We start from the raw sequence: 26,992 nt of genomic DNA on the forward strand, positions 1-26,992 counted from the left end.
TGAGGAAAAGGGAGCTGCCTTGACCTCGCTCCCCAGGCTCGGGGGGGCTGCAGAGGGCACTAACGCCCGTACCCACTACCCTCCCCAGGGGGTGATATCAGGTCCCCTGGCCCAGGCCTGGTAAGCCGAGGTACAAGCTCAGTCACCCGCAAGCCTGTACCTGGCATTATGGGATTGAGAATGCCTTCTTGACCAAACGGGGGAAGAGAAATGAAACAAAGTTTCAGTGGCTAAGAGATTTCAAATGGAGTCGAGAGGTCATTCTGGAGGTTATTCTTATGCATTATATAGGTATCCCTTTTTAGTTTTTAGTGTATTGGAATAGCTAGAAGGAAATGTCTGAAACTGTTGAACTGCAATCCAGTATCTCTGATTCTTGAAAATGATCATATAACTATATATCTTATATGGCATGACTGTGTGATTGTGAAAACCTTCTGGTCCACACTCCCTTTATCTGGTGTATGGACAGATGAGTAGAAAAAAAGGGGGCAAAAAGTAAATGAATAATGTGGGGAGGGGGGAGTATGAGACGTTTTGGGTGTTCTTTTTTTCACTTTTATTTTTATTTTTTTATTTTTATTTCTTGGAGTAATGAAAATGTTCAAAAAATTGGTTGTGGTGATGAATGCACAACTATATGATGCTACTGTGAACAACTGATTGTACACTTTGGATGATTTATGGTATGTGAATATATCTCAATAAAATTGCATAAAAAAAGGAGGCAAAGAGATAGATATTTTGGTCCATTTCTTTTCTGCTTTATCAAAAGACAGCAAACTGAAAGCATACTTTTACTGTACTCAAATATAATTTTGATTGCAGTTTCCATCCCACTTTATCATATCCCCAAGAAGAGAATATATAATAACTGTATTTCTCAATATTCTTTTAATGTAGAAATCTTTTGTCCCAATAGAATTTTACTTAAACACATATCAGAATACCCAAATATAAAAGTTCACTATTATTTGTTTGAAATTAACATTCTTTTTCACAGTAGGGCTATATTCTCATTCTCAGTTTTCTAAAGGTTTTGTTAGGGTTTTGTTATTACACAGCTTGCCTTATTTGAACCCCTGCTGTGATATGTTTTGTTTATAGATTGCTTAATTCAAATCTTTATTTGGTTGACTCTGGAACAAAGTCTATTTGGTCATGATAGATGATTATCTTAATATTCTGTTTAATTTATATATTCATAGGCAAGATTGTTTTAGATCTTTTAATTGGGGACTGTTTTTCACATTTTCATATCAAGATACTGTCAGTATTAGACAATTCATATGAAGATAAACGCATTTTACATGTGTTCTGGAAAAACTCTGAAAATAGAAAATACTTGTTTTCTGAGAATTTTTAGGAAAAATAGCTGTATATTGAATCCTTATGGAGCCTACTTTATTATATTATTAACCTCTTCAGTTTATTCTCCCATTACAGGTATTTTCTTAATACTATAGTTTGGCTTCTGTTGCCATTGTTGAGAAGTCTTGTGTCAGTCTAATTGTAGTTTCTTTTTGTGTATTTAGTCTTCCTCTTTGTCAGCTTTTAAAATCTTATTTTTGTCTTGTTTTTTAGAAATTTCAGTAAAATTTGTTTAGGTATGGATTTATTTTCATTTATTTGGCTTTGGCTTTGTGCCTTCTTGAATCTGAGCATTTGTCTTTTCCAAATCTAGAAAGTCATCAACCTTTTCTTCAAATACTGATTCTTCTCCATTCTCTGTATTCTTGCCCTCCGTAACTCTTGTACTTTGTTAGATCTTCTCATTCTCTCTGACATGTCTCTTAACCTGTCATTTTCACTTTCCTTATTTTTGTCTTTCACTGCCAGTTTTAGGAATTTTTCCAGTTCAATATTTGGCTTACTAATTCTCTCATTAGCTATCTCACATTTGTTGGCTATTTTAAGTTTAAATTTTATTTTCATTTCCAGGGGTTCTATTTCATTATTGTTTTCACATTTATCTGATCTTTTTTTGTTAATATCTTATTTCTTTTTGTATATTTATTCTAGCTTTTAGTTCTTTACACATTTTACATGGACTTATTTTTATAATATATGTAATGTATTCCATTTTCTAAAGTTCTTGTGGGTACAATTATGCTACTTGTGTTTTTTGCTCTCTTTTGTTCACAGGGCTTCTTTCCAAATGCATGTTGAAATTTTGGATTAGGTGCTTAAGTTTAGGGGTCTTTGTCTATGGTAATACTCTGGAATTTGAGTTGAGGGTAGACTTTGTATCCTTTGAGAGGACTTTGCATCCTGACCCCATGATATCACGTAAACTTAGTTACTGATTTTACCTTACATAGTAGCCTTCCATAATAGTTTTCATCATCTTCAGTTATTAGTCTTGGGGATTTCCCTTACTTTCTTATGAGTTCATGACTTTATTTGAAAAAAAAAATAATTATTGTATTTTATCCAAGAATTTTAGGAATTCTTAGGAATTTATTAGAGAAGTGATTTTCAAGATAACATATTTGCTATATATAGATTGAAGAAGATATCCTTTTTTTTTTCTTTTTTTTTTTTGGCAACAGTTGAGAAAAACTGAAATCAACTACTTAGTAACCCTTGAGGAAATTATGGCTAATCATATTTTTTATGTTTTCTCATTTTTATATTTGTTTTTTAAGAAAAATAGGTTGTTGTCAAGAACTCTGAAAGGTCTGAGATTTTGCCTATTTGCAAGCTAATAAGTTAGACTACTACATTTTCATGGATGCTTGAAGAAGACATAGTCTCCTGGGTCAGAGACAAAGGACTTTATTTCTCATGGCATAGCAGGCAACATGAGATTCATGCTTGCATTTGTTCCCAATGCCAGTGAAACCCCATAAAGGATTGTGGAGACGCTCAGGTGGATGTGTCGACACAGTGGGCTTGTATCACAGCTGAGGAACCCTGAGTTTTTGAAATCCCAGTCTATTAAAGGTTGCTAGCAAACCTGTCCAAACCTTACCTCAGAGGGGTCATCATCTTTATTATCCTAGACAGCAAACAAATATGCCTTCTGTCCCGAAGGAAGACACTATCTCTGTCTTCCATGGTTATTCCCTAGAAAAACATCATTGGAAAGCTGTCAGTTCTGCAACTCAGAAGCAGCTCAGAAGCAACTCAGAAGATGGGCTTCTGAGCCTTATGGAGAATTGTCTCCTGGCAGTTGTTTCTTTTTTTTTTTCAAATGTATTTTAAATTTTTCTCTGGTATATGATCTACCATCTACATGTGGTAGTTTTTCATTGGTAATTTTTTGTTCTTTTCCTTTTCTGTTTTTGTGATTGAATTAAATTAATTTTTTCTTGTTTTCACAAAAAAATATTATCCTGGATGTAAGCTCATCACATTACTGAATGTCATATTTGTTTGTATCCTCTCTGTGCCTAAGATACTTTTTCTTATTTTAGAAAGTATAGTTTTACTTTTAAAACATTGTTTTGTTTTCTTTTGTTTTTTCATCTTATGCATATTTTAAATCAAGGAGCAGACTGAATTTACCTACATTATTAACCAATAAAAAGTTTAAAAACAATTTTGTGGCCCACTTATAGAAATATTTGTGCCTTTTTTGAAAGGCTTTTTAAGATTTACCTAGAATTTCACTTTATCCTTAACATTTAGTTTCCTTTTCCTTTTCATCAACATGGTTGCATATAAATAAATTAGTATACAGTGATACCTTCTCTTAATTCAGTGTAACCAGATGGTGTAGCATGCAAAAATTATTTTAAATATATTTTGAATATTTACTCAGTTCCAGGCAATGAGGTAGGCTGTGGGGAGAATACACAATAAGAAAATAAGGCATTTTTCAGTTTTGCAATATTTTGCAAGATTATTTATTTTTATTTACTCTTTGTATCTCTTCTCCACTGGACTGTAAGCTCCATGAGAGCATTGTCTGTATTGCCCATTGATAATACTTCTATGCACTTATTGTCACAACTGTCATTCTCCTTGGCTATGGCTCATCATAAATAGAACTTTCTCTCACTATTTTTTACTTTCTTAATTATTTAGTTCTTCAAGTAAAGTGACACTGTTTCCTCAATTTCTCACAGCATACTTAATGTTGCATCTCATTTATTTGGCTTCTTTTCCCCTTTTTCTTGAAAGAAAGTCTTGAGGGGCTTATAACAGATTTCTCTGAGGCTGAATCAGAGGGCAAAACAAATTATCAAGCACACAAAAATAAGCCCCTTGACAACCAGTTAATTTTCCAAGACTAAGTTGATTATCTTTCTTTTTTCTTAACTCATGACTTCTCAACTCACTTGTAGAATTTCCAAGAGATCTCTATCTCAATCCATTTACCACATGGTAACTAGAATTATGTTTTTCTCAAAACCATAATATCACTTGTCCATTTAAAAGACTTTGACTCCCTTTTGACTATAACCCAATGGTTTAGCTGCCAAGCATGGAATTCAAGATCTTTTATATTAAACCCCAATTTTCTAGAATTGAGACATATCTCCCTTAACTTTTCTACATGTATCCTATACTCTAGTCACTTGTACTTTTTCTTTAACTTTGTATTTAGTTCATGCTTCTGTATCTTTGTTCAGAGAAATAATGGTTAGAAAAGATGAAAGGGAAAGGAACTAAACCAAAATAGTATAATTAAGAATTGTAGAAGACAGACAGTTGAAGTGGCATAAAGAAAGATTAAAAAAAATATACATCAATGACCTTTGAAAATAAATTGGGGAAAAATAAATGAAATAAACATTTAAATTCACAGAAACAGAAGGATTAAAAAAATGGAATTCCTTGAACTGTTAAGAAACGAAAGAGCTAAAGTAATAACAAGAAAGAAAAATCGAAACCATCTAAATAACAATTACTAGAGCCTTAAAAGAAGTTATTCCCTGGGAGCATTTATGAAAACAGTAATTTGAAATTTGGCACATAGCCATGAGACTGGAAGCAAGAGTTTCTAGGTGATAACAGAAATTCACTATCAAGTTTACAGGATTGCTACTGTATGCATTGCAAGTTGGAGAAAATCCAAAAGTAACGTTATCTTAAAAAGAGAAAGAAGTGAGTGCCTTACGGTGGTTGACTACATATTGATATTAGTTACAAGCAATTTAAGTCAGCAATTTAAGTAAGCTAATACAAATCAAAAGAATATGGTTTCATTAAGAATAATTTCATCCACAGTATATTTACTAAATAAGTACAATGTTAAATAATTAAGGTAAGGAAAATAAAACATTTTATTTCTAGGATTTATGAAATATGGAATCCAAATAATTTCAGTCAGATTATCTAGGACAGTATCCCAAATGTGTTCAGTCACAATCACCAGTAGTAAGAAAAGAAAACATTTTTTGAATGATAAACAAGGTATGATGACAAGGATACAAAGAACCATTCAGAGCATGAACCAGTTGTTCAATGTGTTCATTTAAATGATGATCTTTATTAGACATCTGGAAAAGAAAATAATAATTGATTGAAAGGTTGATGTGACACCAGAAGCAGCCAGGAAAAAAAAGATTCAAATAGAATTATGTCTTACTAAATTTTGTGTTTTCTAGACCCTAGACCTTAACACAATATCTGTAAATTAATACGTGATCATTAATAGCTGGATAAATGTTGGCTAAACATAAAACCCAGATTCATGAACTGAAGACTGACAAGGTATTTAGTTGGAGTTTGTTCACTGAGTATGTTATCTTTGTGGAATAAAAAAGTTTATGACTGTCAATAAATGATGCTAAGTTTATGTAAATCCATTTTCTTTAATTCACTAGAAATAAAATTTGCAAAGGGGAAAAGAAGGAGTTTCGCAGAAGTGGACATTCACAGAGATTTCCAGTGCAACCTTCTTTGCCATACTCCTTATTATAATATTCACCCCACCCTCGAGGTTATTGTATGTGATTCCTATGACATGTCACTAGCAAACCAGGAGCAAGATTAAAATCCAGAGTTCTAGCAGCCTTTGCCTCACTCAATTCATTAATGTATATATTTTTGTAAAATAATCTATTTGTTTTAAGTTTGTAAATTATGACTTGGTTTTTTCTCAAAAAATATGGAGAATTGGTATGTCTTCGAAATAAATTAGTCTTTTCAGAGAAACATTCAGTGAGGTATTTTCATTCCTTTGTGACAGAGCAAACATCTTTTAAAAAAGAATTAACATTTCACTGGAGTCTTATTTTTTGCATCCCCTCCAATAGTTCTGTTTAAACAGATGTACCACAGATGTGGAAACATCTGCCAGGTCAATACAGTTCTGCCATGACCATACTCAGTTTAGGAGTGTGCATTTTTTGACATCTAATTGTTAAGCAAGGACCCTTCCCTGGAAAAAGTTTAGTATGCTGCATCAAATGATATATTTCCACTTGCTTCTCCTTTCTTTCTAATAAGTATTTTCACATGTGCTCATTGGAAATATTTTGGTGTCCATGGTTACTTTTTATTTGTTTTAGAGATAGTTATATAATTCTCATAGGCCTTTAAGTAACCGCGTACTCTCGAGTGAGGAACAGGTTGAATAAAAATAGGTTGATTTCAGTCACTTTCAGTTTTCTCTTCTCCAAGGAGTTTTTCAGGTCCTTTAAAATTATAAGAGTATTGTTTCAATGAAACAGCTTAAAAGTACTGATCTATCAACTTCTTAAATCCTTTTTCTTTGCTTCATTTTCATGTGTCTAAAAGACAAATTAAACTTCTTATATATTATATATATAACAATAGAAAAGACTTCATTTGGCTTCTCTCTTTCATTAGTCTAAGTACATTAGAACAGAGTATACACATATTGTGTGCTGTGAGTGTATGAATATTTGTAATTTTAGGAATTTTGGGTGAGAGGAAAGGATTGAAAATTGGAAAATTTGAAGGTAATAGATTTTGAAATTTTAGTTTTATAGTACATGTTCATAAACCTAGCAATTAAATCTACAATTTTTAAAGTATCTATCTGTTTTAATGAACCAGGAAACAATTATGAGACCCATGAAAATATTTTCCAAAGCTCAGAGTTTGAATATCTATAACATTTATCCAAATCAGAACAAATTAATAAGATTTATAGCACTTTACTCAGAGGGTTAGTCATTCCTGAGGGAAAAAGCAGATTGTGCCATTTCATTCAGTACTGGGAATTTGGGTGATATCTGGTGACAATAAGAGACGTTTTGCTCCTGAAGAGACTGAGGTTGTGTGACCCCAGGGATCAGCATGCACTGTGGGATGCCATAAAACCATTTAATATTTATCAGGATGTGCAATATAATGAAAACAGCCTGAAATCATACACAGCACAAACAGCCTCAGCCTGGGTTTAGCTTAGCAAAGCAGGGAAACAGAATGATAAGCTAGGTTCATATGATAAGTTTCTCAACCCCATGTCTTCAGGTCCATCAGCTATGTGTTTTTTAGTTACTTTAGGATTTATTATTGATATAGATTTATTTTCAGATATATCATGAAATACCAGAATCGCCTGAATTTTGTTTATTTGCTTGCTTGCTTGCTCTCCTTCAAAATTACATTTTTCAAGAAAAGCCTACTTTTGTTTGTGCTTAAAGTGAGCCATCCATCCACATTTTAACCAGGTTACAGTAATCCTAAATATTAACTTTGGCTCAGAAATTCATGACTGCCCACCCCTACTTGGAGGATCAACAAACATAAACCATGAGTTTATACTGTATCACCACAGGACAAAAGCACCATGAGGGAAGGTTTGAAGTTCTGAATATTCTCATCTCCTGAAATTTTCCATTGCAGATGTTCATTGAAAACAGATTTTTTTCCCCCACAAAATCGGAAGATTGCTGCAGTGTTGCACTAAAGAGGTCCAGAAACCCTCACAAAACTGCCTGCATGGCAATCAGCCCACAATGGACTTCTAATTCCTTCACTGTAGAGGCCAAGTCTACTTCCAAGTTTCCAGGCAGGATGTTTGAAAAGTGTCTCCTCCTTTGACAGCTGTTAAATGCCATAATGGTTATGATAGCATATGCTAGGAGTACTGCGGATGTCTTAACACAGTGGTAGGTCCATTCCCAATAACAGAGAATGAGAGAGAAAGGCTGACATAATATCTATAGGAACTTTTTCATCTCTAGTGCATTGTAAATGTTTGTGGTTCAAGGTAGGGTATCTGGCTACTTACCAAATATGTTTTTTTCACCGCTGGGTTTAAGCACAAGTTTAGATTTAAATATACTTCCATTCTTTCTCTCATTCTCTGTCTCTGTGCCTTTGTCTGAGGTCAGGTCTCTGAATCAATCTCTCTCTCTCCTCTCCCCAGCCCCCTTCTCATAAATATTTACTGAGTACTTTTTGCTCAAGGTGAATTTAACTCATCACTGTCGATCTCAGACAAATAAGAGGTTTTCTATCCTTTGGGTCTGTCTGTATAACAAAAAAATGCTTTGGACTGATTCATTCCATCATGGGCATTTTTTTAACCATTAAACGTTATGGAAAAAATGTCTTATTGAAATACTTAAGCAATTTATTTCCTAAAGCAAAGTTTTCTTTTGGACCAGTTTGATTTTGACTGTAACTTCTGCGTGCAGAAATGTTCCTTTGGTCTTTCCCTTCTCAGTTATAAGACACAAATGAAGAGAGTGCTAGTTTAGTTCAAATGTTGAATTACATAAGGGCCAGGGAAAGATCAAAAAATGAGAAAAAGATGCTGAAGGAAACATCATAAATTATGATTGAAGCTAGTCTCAGATTTTCTTGGGGGAGGGTGTGGGAGTGGAATTCTTCCTCTTTTGTAAAAGAAATGATATAATTAAATTACCTTTTTATGATTTTTTCCAGTCCTAATATTTACTAATATATGACCCTTACTTTTTCTGCACTCTGGCTTTTTAAGGCTCTCATGAACAAGGCCACCTTGATACTTGATAACATCTCTCTTTGTTTCTTTAAAACTCCTTCTGTATATCCTTTGATGACTTTTTAGAGCTGCAAAATTATCTTATTACTGTGAGTAGAAACAGCTACTGTATGAAAATTAGCATGTGCTTTGATTTTTGGCAACCAAGTCCGATTAAAACATCTATAACAGCAAAAATCTTCATAGATTAAAAGTGTTATCTATTACAGTAGATCCTATTTAGTCATATTTTGTTTAATGTTAACATGCAGATTACCAAATTTGTAATATAATTTAGTTAATGAAACCTGTTTCATTTTAAACTCAAAGCTATAGTAGAAATTGGACATTCCCCCCTTCATGTGATTATTTGTATACTACTAATCCAAAATTTTCCAATTTGGAGCCAGCTCTAATATAATGGCCTCCCAGTCAACACTTAATCATTAAGGATGCTTTACAAATTTGTATTCTAAGCAAATTGTCAACAACACATATTATTTTCTGAATGCTCTTTTTTCCAACCACTTATTTTGATGCTTGCTTTGGTCTGATGAATAGTATCTCTGCCTGAAGGTAACCTAGGTAATAAAATTAAACTGTCATGTTATGACATTTAAGATAAATATGCAATTGAAAGAAAAACTGACATTATTTGAAGGAATTTAAGACAGGAATTAGACTAGTTTACCAGACTTTGGAGAAGTCTTTCTGTTTAGAATCATCAGTACTGTTTAAAAAAAATAAATAACTGGGCCAACCCTAGGCTTCTTATTCAGAATATAACCAGGAACTGAATTTTAACAAGTTTCCTACGGGGTGCTCAAGCACATAAATATCTGACAATCCCCATACTATAGCGAGCACCCAGGGATCTAAATGATTTGCCCTTTTTGGATCTAGGACAGCAAAGACTACATTGCCAGAAGGTATCCAGTAGTTTCAGGATGGAGGCTTCTGGCCTCGCCACCATTTCAGCTACCTTTGTAGAAGAATACTTCCCTACCTCACCCTTCTCTCAGCTGGAAGAGTAAACTGAGATATTATTCCTCAAAAATTCAGCAATAGCTCTATCACCTGATACCTCAATACTGCTATCTAGCACGCATATTTAAAAAGGGAAATCTGAGCTCTTTGTCAATGAAAAGAAAATCCCAGCCTCCCACGGCAGACATAAAATAAAGACCATGTTTTATACTACCATAAATATTTCACTCTTATACAGTTTAGCTAAATATAAGGGACAGTTTTTAATAATGTGAATTCTTACTAAGATTCATCAACTGAATAACATGAATTAAGGTTTAGACATATAAATGCAATGTCTGAGGTCCTGACTTTTAAATAAAAATGACTTATAACTTATATCCCAAATATTATATGTTTCCTAGTAATGGTTCCATTAATTTAATCTAATTAGGTCTGGAGAGAATAAACGCTAAAGCCATAAATATAAACATTTGGCATTAATTTAAAGTTGAATTTTTTATCAGTCACTGAGTTAGTATTTCTTAGTGACTGTATTAGTCAGTCATAATACTGCATTCAAATTCCAGGCCCTTGAATTCTGACAGTTGCAAATTTTAGAGTAAGGTCTCTCTCTCTCTCTCTCTCTCTCTCTCTCTCTCTCTCCCTAATATATAATGATTTGCATTGTTGCTTATATTGTGGCTGATTTTTTACCATCCTTTTTAACTTGATGCTGAGCTCTCAAGCTTTTAACTGCTTTCTGCCCCTGCCCACCTCACTTTTTCAGAACAGGAATTCTAACATGGGTTAAGGACAAGATGAAATACTGAGACCTAGAATTAAATCATGGAGCAAACTAAAGGGGCAGAATTAGTGGGAAGAAGAGAGAAGTTAAAAGTTTTCCATCTGGATGCCTTTATTGGATCTTTTCATCCTCTCTTTCAACCATTCTGTTTTTCTCTCCTTTGTTTCCTGAGTTTCCTTGTCACCATAGCAGTGTGCCCATTTTGCTTTGTTTTGTTTTCAATGCCTTGCCTGTCTCCTCTTGCCATTAGGTTGACAAAGCCTAGTCAAGGAGTTAAGACTGACCTTGCCTGTCTTCAATGGGTCCTTCATCTATAGGAGCAGGAGTCCCCAGAGCTCACAGAGCACTCACAGTAAGAGAAAGCATGGTGAGCTGGGCCTGTGTATGTTAACAAGAACTGTGGTCTAAACATTTAGGGACCTATAATGTTGACAGACAATTGATAGAAGATTCAGGGATTTAGAATCTAGATCACACATCAATTTTAAGGAATATTGGTATATTCTCTCCCTTCAACTAAAGTATAATGCCTTTGAAAGCAGGCCTATATCATAATTTTTTCATTCTCAATATCTGAACTATTGCCTGGCACAAATTAGATACTTAAAAAATATTTGCCAAAGGAGATAATGCACATTAAAATTATTTTTTTATGACTTCAGAACGTTTTTGGGGGTTAACATTCTATTAGTACCGGCATTTTTGTTTTCCACATAAGGATTCTTGCTGTATCAGTGAATGCAGATTTTCCATGAGGTAGATGTGGAAGAAGCTATCTTCTGCCCGAATGATTCCAGAAACATTTAGAATTCACCTTCCGTAAAGACAGTTCCTTTAGATATTAATGATACTTAAACTCCTACCATTACCATTTTAATCATTTGCTGAAATACATATTTCTGTGATGGTGAGAACATATTTTAGTTCTATCAATCAACTATCATTCTGTTTATGGCTACAAGATAATTATAACAAAACAAGTAAAGAGCAAACAAGCAAAAATTGGCCACCAGAGGAGTTAAGGAGATGGGAAGAGAAGAAAATGGGAAGTAATGGAAAGAGAAGAAAAGGGAGAGAAAGGACAAAGTTTGGAGCTCCAAACATAAAATTTACCTATTTAAAAACTTGGCTGCAGATACATCCTGATACAAAGTAATTGGCTGACAACTGTTTGTTCTATGACTTCTTAAGATTTGTGGAATTATATTCAGTTACAAGCTCTGACCTATATAACCTTCTTTATCTATTTGAGTAAATGAAATAAAACTGAATAATATATTAAAATTCCTCATGACTGTTGAGGCTGAAAAATAGCAACAGAAAGATCTTGGAAATAGTTCATTTGTTTTTCCTACCTTGAATAGTCACTCAACTAATTAAAAAAAAAAAAAAAAAAACAACTCTTTGGTTGCTTTTGGCATTTCCTAAGCAGCCTCAGATATCATCATTACAAGGACTTCCTTCTGTTCATGAGAACTAAGAACTAAGGAGATGGTTTTAAAAAAATACTTGTGGTACCTTGCACCCTTCTTGGAACATATTTTACTTAAATGTTGCCTTTTTCCTTAATTCATCAATTTGCTCCCTCTTGTTATTAGAAATATTTCTGTTATTAGATATGTACACTGATGTATTATTACTATTGTCCAGAAAAATGTTCCATACAAAAAGATATATTTTGATGTGCTTCTGTCACATCTGAGTTAGTTCTTTACACAGCCCTGTGTTTAAGGGTGGAATTGTGTCCCCAAGAAGTCTTAATCCCCAGTACCTCAGAATGGGACCTTGTTTGGAAATAGTGTCTTTGAAGGTGGGATTAGATAATATGGCGCCAAACTGGATTAGAGTGGGCCATAGTGCAAGACAACTGGTGTCCTTATAAGAAGCAGAAATGTGGACACTTGGGCAGATACCAGGGAGAAGGCCAGGTGAACATGGAGGCGGAGATGGGGGTTTTGCTGTCACAAGCAATGCCAAGGACTGCTGGTAATTGCCAGATGTTAGAAAGAGGGAAGATTCTCCTCTAAAGGTGTCAGAGGGAGCATGGCCCTGCTGATATCTTGATTTCAGACTTCTCACCTCCAGAACCGTGAGACAATAAATTTCTGTTATTTTAAGCTTCCTAATGTGTGGTACTTTGTTATGGCAGCCCAAGGAATCTAAGACACCCTGCTTGGAAGGGGTTTGTTCCCTGCTCCAATTTTTTTTTAATGATTTGTATTCAATAATCCAAAATGAGTTGTGTGGTGGTTATTGTCTTGCATTGCTCATTTATAACCACCTGCAACTAAACAGGATGAGAGTTTGTTGCAAACTGGGATCTCGAGTAGGAGATAGCTGTAAGGAAAACACTTTGAGATTTCTTTACAACCCTAAAATTGCTGGTCAAATTGAAGAATCAGACATTTTAACATGGAATATAGGGGATGAAAAAAACTTTAGTATCCTCTCATTCAACATCTTTATTTACAGTTAAGTATGTGTTATCTGGAAATGGTAAGCAACGTCCCCTAAATTCATATCAGATAATGACCTTCTGCAAACAATTTCATTTAGTAGAATACTGGAGTTCATTTAGTAGAATAGATGGCTTGATTTACCTATGGCCTTAGCAAGTTCCATACCCTAAGTATACCTCAGTTTCCTCATCTCTAAAATAGGGATGATAATAGTACTTACATTGTAGTGTTGAATTTACAATTGTGTAAAATAATACATTGTAAAGCATTGACAAAGTACTACATGGTAAAACTCAATAGGTGTTGGTAATAGTTATTAATTTTATTACAATGTATATTATAATATTGAACTTTAAAATAATTACTTTAAATTTTATTTAATTCAGTTTACATATTAATGCCAAATAATAATATATTGTTTATAAATGCCAATGTTCTTACAGTTTAGGTAACAAAATCTTACAGAGCTTACATTTGACAGAAAACCCAAGGTAAGCATAGGCAGCAGAGAAGAGATGGACAATAATATTCATTCAGTTTACTTTAGGAATAAGCACTTTATTTATTTAAATGCTATATTTTAAAAATATACATTTATTTTAAATGGGAAGTTTTATCACCGTATTTGATCTGAATAAAATTTGAGTCACGATCAAACTGCATTAGTTATTATAGACCATAATTATCTTTGCACTGAATTATTCATAAATTTCTTTATTTTAATGAAGATATTGCAGCATATTCAATTTATCTCAAAATTTCATAGTTTTTTCTTTACACACATTTGTAATATGATGATAATTATATGCAAGCCCTTTTTCAAATTCAAAACAAAAAAAAAATCATTGTTTTCCAAATCTGTGCTCTTGTTGCATGTGTGCATTATATACAGATGATAATAGTATTCTAAATTTAGTTTAGTGCTGATTCTTCAGTAACCTGCTTATTTATGATGTTCTAAATTTTTTATTTATCTTGAAAGTATTTTACTTTTTTTCTTAAATTATTTTTCATACAAATAGAATGAATTATTTTGCTTCCTGGTATCATCTTAATATTGTCTCTATAATACATTTTCCAAAATATCTAATCTACCAACATACCTTAGATAATTCCAATTTTAACAATTTTGTGGAAGTTTTCATACTTATCTATTAATGAATTATTGAGAGACAAGATGTTTGGATGTTTTTTGTAATTTAGGATGAATTACCACTTTCAAATTCAATTTCTCTCATTCTTCCTGGTGCAGACAGATTGAAAATCTCCCTTTCAGTCTACCATGTTATTTGCTGCTATTTCCATATATTTGGATAATATGCTATTTAGATACAATGAAATAAAATTGCTACTCATAAGCTAAATACTCCATTAAACCTTAACTTATTTGTTTTAATTTTTATTTGGGGGGATTTCATAAATATTTTTCCTTAGAAATTAAATCTTGTTGATGAAAGCCAGTAAAATTCAAAGTCTAGTCACTTTTGTTAATCCTATGAAGAACTATTTTCCGGCTACATGTTTTTTTCTAGATAGCAGTAGACACAAACAAAGAATCTTTACAACGAGCTTACATATGAATGCTTTTGGTAAATGAGGAAGCTTTTTTAAATTGTTCTGAATTGTTTCAAAATAACAAAATAAAATAAAATCAATTTATAAACTAACATAAAACTATAGAAAATTTTCAAGTTAAGGCACATTTTGAAAGGATAGGCTAATGGACCCATCACTAACACTTTAAGGATAGAAGAGTATTCTCTGTGGTCCTCTTTGATTCTAGTCTCTATTTCAAAACCAATCATCTGTGGCAAAGAGGTCAGAATCATATATGTATATTGAGGGAAAGCATAGTTCGTGGAAGAGGGATTGGTAGAAAACAAAAGTAAATCAAGGTTCATTACAGTTCATTGCTTTACTGACAGTATGCATGTGCACACACACACACATGCACACATTTATACAAACTCTTCATAATATTCCCCCAAATATTCTTGCCTAACACAATGTAGTATGCATCAGTTCCCCAAAAATAGATGACCCAAACTCATTCCAAGCTTGTACACCCATGAGCCAATTGTCTCATAGTCCAAACTTTCTGACATATGTTTTGTTTTGTTTTTGTTTTTGGCTGGTCAATCTCAAGCATTTTTAGATCCCGCTTCTTAGAAATACTGAAAATGGTGGGCTAAAATATAAATATAAATACCTCAAAGCATTCAACATATAAAATGGAGGGAAAAATCAGAAATTTGAAATGAAATTCCTTTATTTTTATGAGAGACAATGACAATGACCAATAGCCAAAGTCTTTCTAATATCATGGTAATTAAATAAAAAAGATATTAAGACAACAATCTCATGGACAATGGCTTGCTGACTAAATGCATAGACAGTGTGTATTGGTGGATCAGCCATTGTAATTCTCCAGGATCTTTTGACTACTGGTATTATTCCAATGTCCTTTAGTGTAACCTATAGAGGGATACTGGTTAGAATTCTCCAGTGGGTTGTGCTACTTAGTTATTTGTTTTGTAGGTTCTAGGACATTAAAACTAAGCAATCACAGGCTCTGTTCTGCAAGCATGATATTATTTTGATAATACAACTTCTTTAAGGCCTAAGTTTGATGTCTCTCAATTTCATTTTGTGGAACTACTTCTCTAGTAACAAGGAGCCTAACTCTTTGAATTCGGGTCACTGTTTTACCTATCCCTAGCTTTTCACTAATAGCAAGAATGTATCTGTAAACTCACAGCAAGAATGGAAAATAACTAGACATGAAGTTCAGACTGAAAGACTTTTCTCTACAATTTGCCCAAAATATCGTCTGTTCCCCTCTCTCCCAGGGTGTAATCAGAGCAGAAATTATTTTGGAGTGGGAATAAACTCCCCAGGTTCACATAGGTTGGACTCCATATCTCTTTTCCTATTCCCTTGATCCTACTATTTCCTATCTTGCTCATTAACTTTAGGATCTTCTGCAGTTAAGTAAGGTGGGTGATAGAAAACTTAACAATCTCATAATTCTGGCTTGGGCAGGCATGCCCCTTGAAAAAGGATATATGGCTATCTTTCTGTTGTCTCTCGGCTTTTAGGCATGTCAGCTTGGATTAGAGCTTGTTTCCCTTTTGTAGCATCTCAAACAAGACCATTTGAAGTTGGTTTCAGCTTTTCTCTCTCTGATTTTCAGGATAAGTGATATTCCCTGAACATTTCTGCAACCCTCGCCCCACCAATCCCACCAGAGAGATGGAGTGATGAGCAATCACCTTGGTCCATTTTTCTCATTTGGATTGGAGTTAATTTATCTAATGCCTTTAGCCTTAGGGAAATTGATCTTTTCCTCCTTCCCTCTCCACACAGAACAGACAAGGTGGTGACTGGGAAGTAGGACTATAAACTCAAACTCTTTTTCAGGTAGGTAATTCTAGGGTCAATACTGGGGCTCAAGGAATTAGCAAGGCTTTTCTAATGGTCACATGTAGCCATGTCTTCCTACCCAACCATAATGAGAAACAAAAATAATATTTTTTCTTTTCTTTCTGGTTACTTGCATTCTCTAACAACTGATTCAGAACTCAGGCATGGAAGACAAGTGCCATTTATTGGGGTCCCTCAAATGCCAAAATATGAAGGAAAATTAGGAATTATTAAACAAATTTACTGAGGGTTTGGGATATCAATCCTACTAGTTCATCTAGTAGGTACTGATCATCCTCTCCATCAAGCAAATATCCATCAATATATAGAGAAAATGTATTCAAAGCATGTGTACTATTGAAAAGGCAAAAACAGTACTTTCTTAATGCATAAAGAGAGCTCACATATTCCATTTTGGGGGAGCAAGGCAAGAGAAAATGTTTTACAACATTTGGGGTAATTTCAAATCCATTTCATCCTGAATTATTGTAAATATTTTGCCTTCTATTTCCAGCTCACTCTTTTTCCTTAACCAATGCATTGGGTGGTGTAAGAGTGGATAGAAATAAGCAGAAAGAAGAAGAATGGAAAGGGAAGAAACGTAACACATAAATATGCCCAGTTTTATGCCACATTAATGAAATAACTTCTTTTCCTCCTCTTTGAGTTCTCTTTTGGTTACATGAGGCTACTTTATGCATGAGAACAGTTATTTTTCTTTTGTTAAAATGAATACAACACTTGATCTATGTGCCAATCCCATCTATTATCATAACTTCAAAGAAAATTAGAGAACAGAGGCAATTATTCAAATAATCTAGAATCACATTTTTATATTCAGTGTCCAGGTAATTGACAAAAGCATTTTGGACTTCAATTACCTTAAAAACTACTTTGATCCTCTTCCTCATTTTGAATGTTTCAATATGGTCCTTGCGTTTAATATACTTTATCATTTTTATTCTTTTTGTGAAAGTCATCTTTTATAAATTTTTTGTCTTCTGTGCTTTAAAATTCAAAATGGGCATATAAAAAATGAGCTCATTTGTTGTAAGGAACTTCAATTTTTTAATACATTCACTTTTTCTTTTCCAAGATTCTTTGCAGTTACCTTTTAGTCAGTATTATGACAGTTGTTCCAAATTTTCTCTTTTTCATATATCTCACATCTACCAGGATAAGGCAGGAAGGTAAAGAGGCAAAGGAATATAATCCACAGAGGAGCTATCATGAGGAGAGAAATAAATGAAAACCCAAGGGAAAACAGGGCCTGGATCAAGATTCAGTCAGCAAAGATGAGAAATATAAGAGAACAAGAATATTCATTTTATTACCATATTTAAAAATCTCATTTCATGTACTCATTCTTACCAAATGAATGAAAGGAGAAATGGCTTTGAAATGTATGCCTTTTTATGGAAAGAAGGGAAAGAAGGTGGGAGAGATATCATTCTTTGAGGGCAAACAGACACAATTTGCAGGGAAGTAAAGGAATTACAGCTTCTAGGTCTGTCACCAGCTTTCCTCTAAATAGTGATAGTGATAGTGATAGGCTCAGGCAATATTGAAAATGGCTGTACTCCAAAATGCTATTTCCTTGGAACACATGGCACAGAGAGGCCCTGAGAAATCTGGGCAGTGTTTGCATTGCTCTGTGTCTCACTCGTGGCTGCTTTGTTACTCACCAGTGGCAGGACCACGGCTAATGCAGTCGAAGCGTTAGGGGAATTGGCTCCCTGTCAGCTGAGCATGCAGAATTCTGAGGGCAGTTAGTGAGACACAGCCACATTACTGGGGAGAAGGCATTATTTTTTCTTTTAGCTCTTTACTTGGTAAAAGCAGTCCAGGCCATTGCTTGAATAATAATGAAATCTCTGCTGAGCAACAATGCATTATTTTTCAATATAGAAATCAAGTAGAATCCTACTTTTAATAATAATGAGATTTTTCCTCTTTTTTTCTTTTTAATCTGACTATACTGGAATAGGTTGGTCCATTATTGTGATTCACAAGAAACTATTTTTCTCCTTTCCTGCATTAATGTTTCAAAAGTGACAGTATTACTATACATAGTGCTTCAAATATTGTCACCTCAGTGAAGCGGATCTTGTCTGAAGCAAATATTTCCATTTGCCAAGATAGAAACTCCAGAACCTAACTAAATAAGAAAATACTACTACTACTACTAAAACTACTACTACTACTAAACATCAATAGCCAAGGAGTAGACTCAATAAGTTGAATTTTTATATTATATTTTTATTTGTTCCTTAATTTAAGTTTGCTTTTGTTCTGATTATGTTTCCCAGTCTTTTGGGTGAGGAGAACTCTATCAATAAAGCATTAATTTTAATTTGCTTTTGTTGTATGGTTCTCTAAAAGGCTCAGTTACTGATTATTGATGTTTTGTGGAAAACAGTTAAAGGTACACAAATTAAGTGATGTAAACTTGAAATATGTAAGTATCACATGAAATTAAAAACATAAATACACTCAATCATGAAAAAAATAAGCTATGAAACTAAGCATAAGCTGTTGTTTCCAAGGTTGTTCATTACTTTTTGCATTTTTAATAAATGTTAAGTTTTTATTAATGGAAAAAGTTATTAAAATTAATGACTTGCTTCCCATTTTCCTGACATTTATAAATTTGTCTGTCTTTGATCTTAATAATGTAACATCTTTGTACAGTTAATAAAATACCAGTTTTCTACAGGAATATATTTTAGACACTTCACATGGTTTTAAATATTATAAAGGGGAGCAGTAAAAGAATTGAGAGGTAGAGGAATTTGAAGATTTAAGTGAAGCCAAAGTGAATTTTCCAAGACAAATGCAAATTTCAACCAAATTTTGAAGAGAGTATGCAAGGTAATAAAAAACATCCCATATCTATAACTGCAGTGCTTTCAGATAGAAGTTACAATTGAATTTTGAAAAGCCTATCTCTACCTAGATGTAGATGAAGGAATAGCCACAAAATAACCTGAGCATATGTATGAATTGGAGAAATTCTTTATTGAACAAATTAGAGAATGATCTAATATCCCTTTATCAACGTCGTATTTTGTCTGACACTCATTTTACCCTTCTACTTCCAAATCAGACCCACTCATTAGGCAGCCGTGGCTTCATGGGTATTGGCAGGTCCCAAATTTAGATGAGAGATCTAATTCATCAAGGCCAGTCATGGCAACCCCATTTCCCTTACCTGAGACGTTTTTAGGATTGGGCATCGATACCAATTTTGGGCAGAGAATTCTCCTTGGGGTCTCTGAAGACATGGTTCTTCATCTTCAAAAAGCTAAAACAAGCCCAACTCTCTTCTTCCTTTGCAGGCTGCTATGTTGGGAAATGGTACCTAAAACTGCTGAAACTGTCTTGTGACTTAGAAAAGAGTGAATACTAAGAGCTAAGATGACACACTAAGAATGGCAGAGTGGAAAGGGGTTGAAAATCTAGACTCTTGATGACATCAATGAAGTTCAGATTAATCCAGGATCATAGCCTCCCTTACTTCTAGCCTTCTTCAGTGAGCTAAAGGATAAGAAGAATAGGAACAAGAATAAAAAATAAGAATAACATGTGCTCATTGTTCAAGATAGTTTGACTTGGGTTCTCTGTTTCTTATAGTAATTATAGCCAAAAGATTTTTCAAAGACAAAATTCCCTATACACACCAACAAACTCTGTCTGATGATTGATATAAAATCAAATTAAGAGAGCTAAGTGCTCACAAAGGAAAAGGAAAAGATTCTGAGACATTCACACATGATCGTTCACTTATTTCACAAATAACCCAGTGTGCCAGTTTGAATGTATTATGTCCCCCAGAAAAAGCCATATTCTTTGATGAAATCTTGTGGGGCAGACATAATAGTGGGGATTAAGTTGGAATGTTTGGATTAGGTTGTTTGCATGGAGATGCTCCCCACCCAACTGTAGATGATAACTGATGGGATATTTCCATGGAGGCGTGGCCCCACCCAGTGAGGGTGGGCCTTGATCAGTGGAGCCATATAAACGTGCTGACTCAGAGATGGAATGGAGTGCAGCTGTGAGTGACGTTTTGAAGAGGAGCAAGCTTGCTAGAGAGGAACGTCTTGGGAGAAAGCCATTTTGAAACCAGAACTTTGGAGCAGATGCCAGCCACATGCCTTCCCAGCTAACAGAGGTTTTCTGGAAACCAGAACTTTGGAGCAGATGCCAGCCACAGGCCTTCCCAGCTAACAGAGGTTTTCCGGACACCATTGGCCATACTTCAGTGAAGGTACCCGATTACTGATGTGTTACCTTGGACACTTTATAGCCTTAAGACTGTAACTCTGTAGCCAAATAAACCCCCTTTTTATAAAAGCCAATCCATCTCTGGTGTTTTGCATCCTGGCAGCATTAGCAAACTAGAACACCCAAATAATAGTCATACACAAAACTCATACACACAATCTTGAAAGAAAAAAGACTAACTTCAAAATCTTTCCCCAAAGAATCTAGTGATGCTAAAATAATCATTATTTTGATGGAGTTATAAACAGCATTCAAATCAATGATTTGGCATTATTAGACCAGATAATCAGTTGGTTGATATCATTTTTCAACCAAATGTCATAAGATAATTAGGAGAGTGTTCTTGGGACAAGAATGCCAGTTCCAGTCTTCCATATGAAGACATTGATTGAGTACATATACAATATCCCAAGCACTGTGCTAAGTGCTAAAATTAGAGGAATGAATAAAACATGGCCCCAATTCTAGCATTCCAAAGCACAATTCAAGGTATTAGCACTAAAATTTTCTCTGGTCTTTCTCAAGAGTATTGATAAACAGACATGGAATGAACCTTCTGCATTTGCTTCAAATATAACCTGTCTTGCCAGAGGATAACTAGATCAATCAAAATGGATGAAGATTATTTAGGCTAAATATGCTCTATAATGCAATTCTTTAGGAACATAGTTTGTTTAAAAGTCAACAGTGTTTGATTGCAAATGATCAAATTCATAACAAATTATCTTAGTTTTACTTCATAGATTTTTTTGGTTACAGTTAATATAATAGGTATGAACATCTCATCCAATCATTTTTTGTTTTTAAAAGTAGCCCACTGTCAAAAAAAGCTTAAATTTTTTATTTTATTCTATAGCATATGAGGATCCATTTTGAGTCACAGAATTTTAGCAAGTAGAATGTGAAATGTTATTTTCAAACAGTGTATCCATACTATGTTAGAGCAAAAAAATGTTAGGCTATTTATTGTTATGCTACAGTGTAATTTGAAAGGGACAGCTGATAAAGATATAATTAAAATTCTTGCCTGTTAAGGCAACTTATGAATTATTAAAATCCAGATCCTATTATTCCTCCTTAAATGATTCCTTTTAATGTCTTGTTGCCACATACACCACCCCATTCCCCTAAATGTTAAGCAGTTACCCTTTACAGGGTCAGAGAAGCACCCAAAGGGCCCATCTGGAAGCCGCGATAAAGACCCTTGGTTCAGCATTAACAGCTGTAGAACTGAGCCGTTAGCATCAGGTTGGGGAGGAAGCCATTACCTCAGGGTTCTCTGAGCAGCTAAAAGGGATTCATTCTAGTGCCCTTGACATCAATTCTTGGATGTCTTTCTCTCTTCATTTTTATAAAGCTTTATTCTCATCCAACTTCAAAACCTCAGCTTTGTCTCCATTTGCATGAAATGCTGGCCTGAAAATTGGATGCAATTTTGTGGACTGAAAAAAAAAACTTTTTGAAAGATGGTTTAACTGACTGTTAATTTCATTACAAAGTGTTAAATAGAAATAATTCTTATTCAAGTCATCCTTACTTGAGGCTTCTTTTGAGGCAAAGGATCTTTTATATATTGATTTTTCTAAGGAGAGCTTGTCTGTATTTCCAGAAGAGAAAAAGTTTTGTTTAATCAATGCTTGCATTTTGAAATAATCATAAACATTCTATCAAAAGAATTTGATAGGTCAATGCTATGATTTGGGTCTTCATAAAACCTTTAACTCAATATTTATATAATATTTTGGCCTATCTTTGTAACATTAAATGATTTCAGGAATAATTTAAACTTTGGCTTGTAACCTGTTTACACAGAGAATATTTTACAAATATCTTTACTGATGCTGGTTTCTTAGATGCTGAGACTAGAGCCTTAGCTAGGGGTGAGGATGGAGGATGGAAGATACCACTGTATGAATATATCAGTTGTCTGTGAATGTAGACAGTCTTTCTAAAGTCAGATTTCCAATAAATAAGTATATACTTTGACAAGCAGTTTTGATTTTCTTCATGTATGGGTAGCAACAGTAGGATTTCTAGGTATTCCAGAGTTAAAGCAAAAGCGTCTAATAAACATACCTGTGCCTGCAGCTGGGTCCAAGCAGTAAAAGATGTGGTATATAAGATTACCTGTAGAAACATGATATATTTTTACATAAACATCTGGCTATAGGTCCTATAGAAAAGTGTAAATATGACAGCATTAATCATAAAACAATTTTTAGCCAAATCCCTGTATTTTCATGGCCACTGAAACCACTGTGCCATAACTCTTCAGGACTGTGCTACTAAATTTTCATTGGTATTGTACCATTTTTTTTGTTATGGCAACATCTGTCATCTGTAACATTTAGTGAGTTATGCAATGCAATAGAGAGCAAGAAAATTTTCAATAAGATAAATATAAACAGATGTATATGCATATATATGTGTGCATGTATAATGAGCACGTATTATTTACTCTGTGATAACAAGCACTGATCTGAGTATTTTCTTGTATTATCCCATTTAATACTAACAAAGAATTCTATCCTATAAGTAATACTACCATGGCCATTTTGCAGATGAGGAAACCAGAGTCTAGACAGTTGAAGTAGTCTGCACACTGCACAGCTAGTTGGTGGTAGGATTATGATTCTAACTTTTGCATCAGAGAATATTGTGTATTTGCTTGAATAAGTAAGAATTTTGTCTTTTGAGTATATGTGGGGTCATTGATAAAGGGCGACCAAATGATCATGTGATAATATTAAACTTAGAGACTTTTATATACATTTAAAAACAAGGCATATCATAGTTATTTCTTGCTTACTTTTTTTTTTAATTAAATTCAGTTTTATTGAAATACATTCACACACCATACAATCATCCATGATATACAATCCACTGTCCACAGTATGATAACATAGTTATGCGTTCATCACCACAATCTATCTCTGAACATTTTCCTTACATCACAAAGAACCAGAACAAGAATAAAAAATAAAAGTGAAAAAAGAACACCCAAATCATCCCCCCATCCCACCCCATTTGTCCTTTAGTTTTTATCCCCATTCCTCCACTCATCCATACACTAGATAAAGGGGGTGTGATCCACAAGGTCTTCACAATCACACTGTCACCCCTTGTAATCTACATTATTATATAATTGTCTTCAGGAGTCCAGACTGCTGGGTTGGAGTTTGGTTTGCTTACTTTCTTTTTTGTTCAGTCTTCTAATTTTTTCCAGAGTGGCACCACATTTCACAATCTAGGATGGCCTCTCTTAGTTCCTCTATCTCAACTCAGGCCCCAAAAGATCAGTATTCACTTATTTAAAATTGTGCTATGAAACATGCTTATCAACACAGGTTGTGTTCCATTCCTTCATCTTCCTCTCTAGGACTCCCCTCCACTGCTTCTCCACTGGACCAACAATGCTCTCTCTTTTCAAAAGCGTGCCCGTTATATATTTCCTTCTTATCATCAACTGGCAGCTTTATACAAATACCTTCATTCTCATGTTATGCTGAGTATAGGCACTTAAGAAATGATTCTCTCTCTAATGCCCTAATGTAGAGGGAGAAAGTAGTGTTTAAAGTTCCTTCAGAGTCAAGGCTCAGTAATGCAGGATATGAATTCAGACCAGCATATTTAAGAATTCATTCTCCTCACTTGTCTTTCAAGCAGAAAGCCAAGCACACTTGGGTAGGCAAAACAAAACAGGCTGAGTCAGTTTAACCATCTTCACATAGTTGAAAACATGCTGAAATCAGTCAAGTTTGAAATTGAACATCCTCAATGTCTTACTGACCACCAAAACTCTGCCAGGTTTTCACAGTCACATCCCATGTTCTTTGAGAAGGTAGAAAGGTTGAGTCACATGATCTCTAATGGAAGTTAGCCTGTAAATGCAGTAAAATAAAGTCTTTACAATACGTACAGAGAGGAAGGGAGGAATGGAGGGCAGGAGGAAGGGAGGGAGAGAGAATAATTCTGACTCACCTGCAGTATTTGTTGGTATTTGCGAGTGAATGTTACAAACACAGCATGGAAAGAAAAGGGAAATCTCGTTAACACCAGAACTTATTAAAGCTTAAAAGATTGTATTTTTTCCCTTTATTTTAATTTTTTTCTTCCAAGCTTGACATACAATGTTTCTTAAGTGGTGCATAAGGTTATCCTGCATCAGCTTCTGTATTATTGTGAAAATGTGTTAGTGACAAACCTCAAAACAGATCGAGGTGAGCCAGAAATGGTTCTGAGAAAAATAGGGTAATTATTTGAGAAATGGAGAAATTTTCATATTGAAGAGAAATTAAGAATTCAGTATGTATTATACTCATAATTGTTAAATTATGAGTACAAAATGACATCATATGAATTAAATCAAAAGATGTGGGCTAAAAGGGGAGCTCAAGTAAACATGTTACTATATACCCAACTATAGATAAGTACAATGAAGGGGGAAGTATTAAGGCTTTGAACAGATGGGTCCAGAAAAAGGAAAACAACATACCCTTCTACTCTTTGAAGTGGTGGGGGGTAAAATAATGCAATATGTTTCCTTAGAAAGGCATTTTCAAAATGTTTTCATTGGTGCTCTAGGAATTTCAAGACATTCCTGGCCATTGCCTCGCCAGCTCACACACATCTCCACCTATATCATATATTGTAGACACAAATTTATAAAGAAAATAAAGAAATAAAGGCAGGTTGTATTTATAGAGGAGCCCTAGGAATCATGTCCTGTTGGTACAAATAAGGAAAAATAATAGCATGCTGGGGTTAGGGGTTTATTGATTCATGTGGAACTAACTAAAATTAAATTGACAAAAGTTTTGCTTATACAAGTAAACCCCAATTTGGTACATATGTAATGTACTCTTAGTGTTCTTAGAAAATCTATCTTCAGATCAATCTGAATAAATGATACTCCGTGAGTCAGAAGTCCTATTTACATGTTTTGAGTTTAGAATTTGAACAATGGGAAGAATTTCAGAAAATGATATTCATTTTCTGATATCATATCAAGTTTGAAAGATGGGTTCCAACACTCAATATTTTGCATCAACTCCAATTATTCAAACTAATGCCGTTATTTCATTCTTTCAAAACATTGTATGTTTTGTGGGACATATAATAAAGTTTTTATATTCCTCTAAGTTTTGACTAAGATGAGAAGAAAGGATACTAAGTTGTTGGCCACAATAAAAGCAGTAATGCTAGTAGAAAGCATGGGGCATATTATAAATTCACTAGGTGATTACTAAATGAATAAACAAAAAAGATATTAAACCTTTATCAGATATGTGATTTCCAAATATTCCATCCCAGTGTGTAGGTTGTCATTTTACTTTCATGGTAAAACCCTTTGAGGCTCAAAAGTTTTTAATTTCAGTGAGGTCCCATTTATCTATTTTTTCTTTTGTTGCTTGTGCTTTCGTTCCAAAGTCTAAGAAACCATGGCCTAATACAAGGTCTTGAAGATGCTCCCCTATGTTTTCTTCTAGGAGTTTTATAGTTCTGGCTCTTATAATTAGGTCTTTGATCCATTTTGAGTTGATTTTTTTGTAAGGTGTAAGGTGTAAGGTAGGGGTCTTCCTTCTTTAACTTTGCAAATGGAGATCCAGTTATCCCGGCACCATTTGTTGAAGAGACTATTCTTTCCCCATTGATTGGCCTTTGCCTCTTTGTGAAAAATCAGTTGGCCATTAATGTGAGGATTGATTTCTGTGGACTCAGTTAGATTCCATTGGTCTAGATGCCTGTCCTTGTGCCAGTACCATGCTGTTTTGATTACTGTGGCTTGGTAATAAGTTTTAAGATCAGGAAAAGTGAGTCTTTAAACTTCATTCTTTTTCGAAATGCTTTAGCAATTCAGGGTCCATTATCTTTCCGTATAAATTTGATGACTCGTTTTTCCTTATCTGCAAAGAAGGTTGTAGGAATTTTGATTGGGATTGCATTGAATCTATAAATTGCTTTGGTTAGGACTGATATCTTAACAATATTTAGTCTTCCTATCCATGAACACAGAGTGTCCTTCCATTTATTTAAGTCTTCTTTGATTTCTTTTAACAGTGTTTTGTAGTTTTCTGTGTACAAGTAAGTCCTTTACATCCTTAGTTAGATTTTTTCCTACATATTTGATTCTTTTAGTTGCTATTGTGAATGGAATTTTCTTCTTGATTTCTT

This window comes from Choloepus didactylus, chromosome 14, assembly GCF_015220235.1.
Source record: "Choloepus didactylus isolate mChoDid1 chromosome 14, mChoDid1.pri, whole genome shotgun sequence".
Taxonomy (NCBI): Eukaryota; Metazoa; Chordata; class Mammalia; order Pilosa; family Megalonychidae; genus Choloepus; species Choloepus didactylus.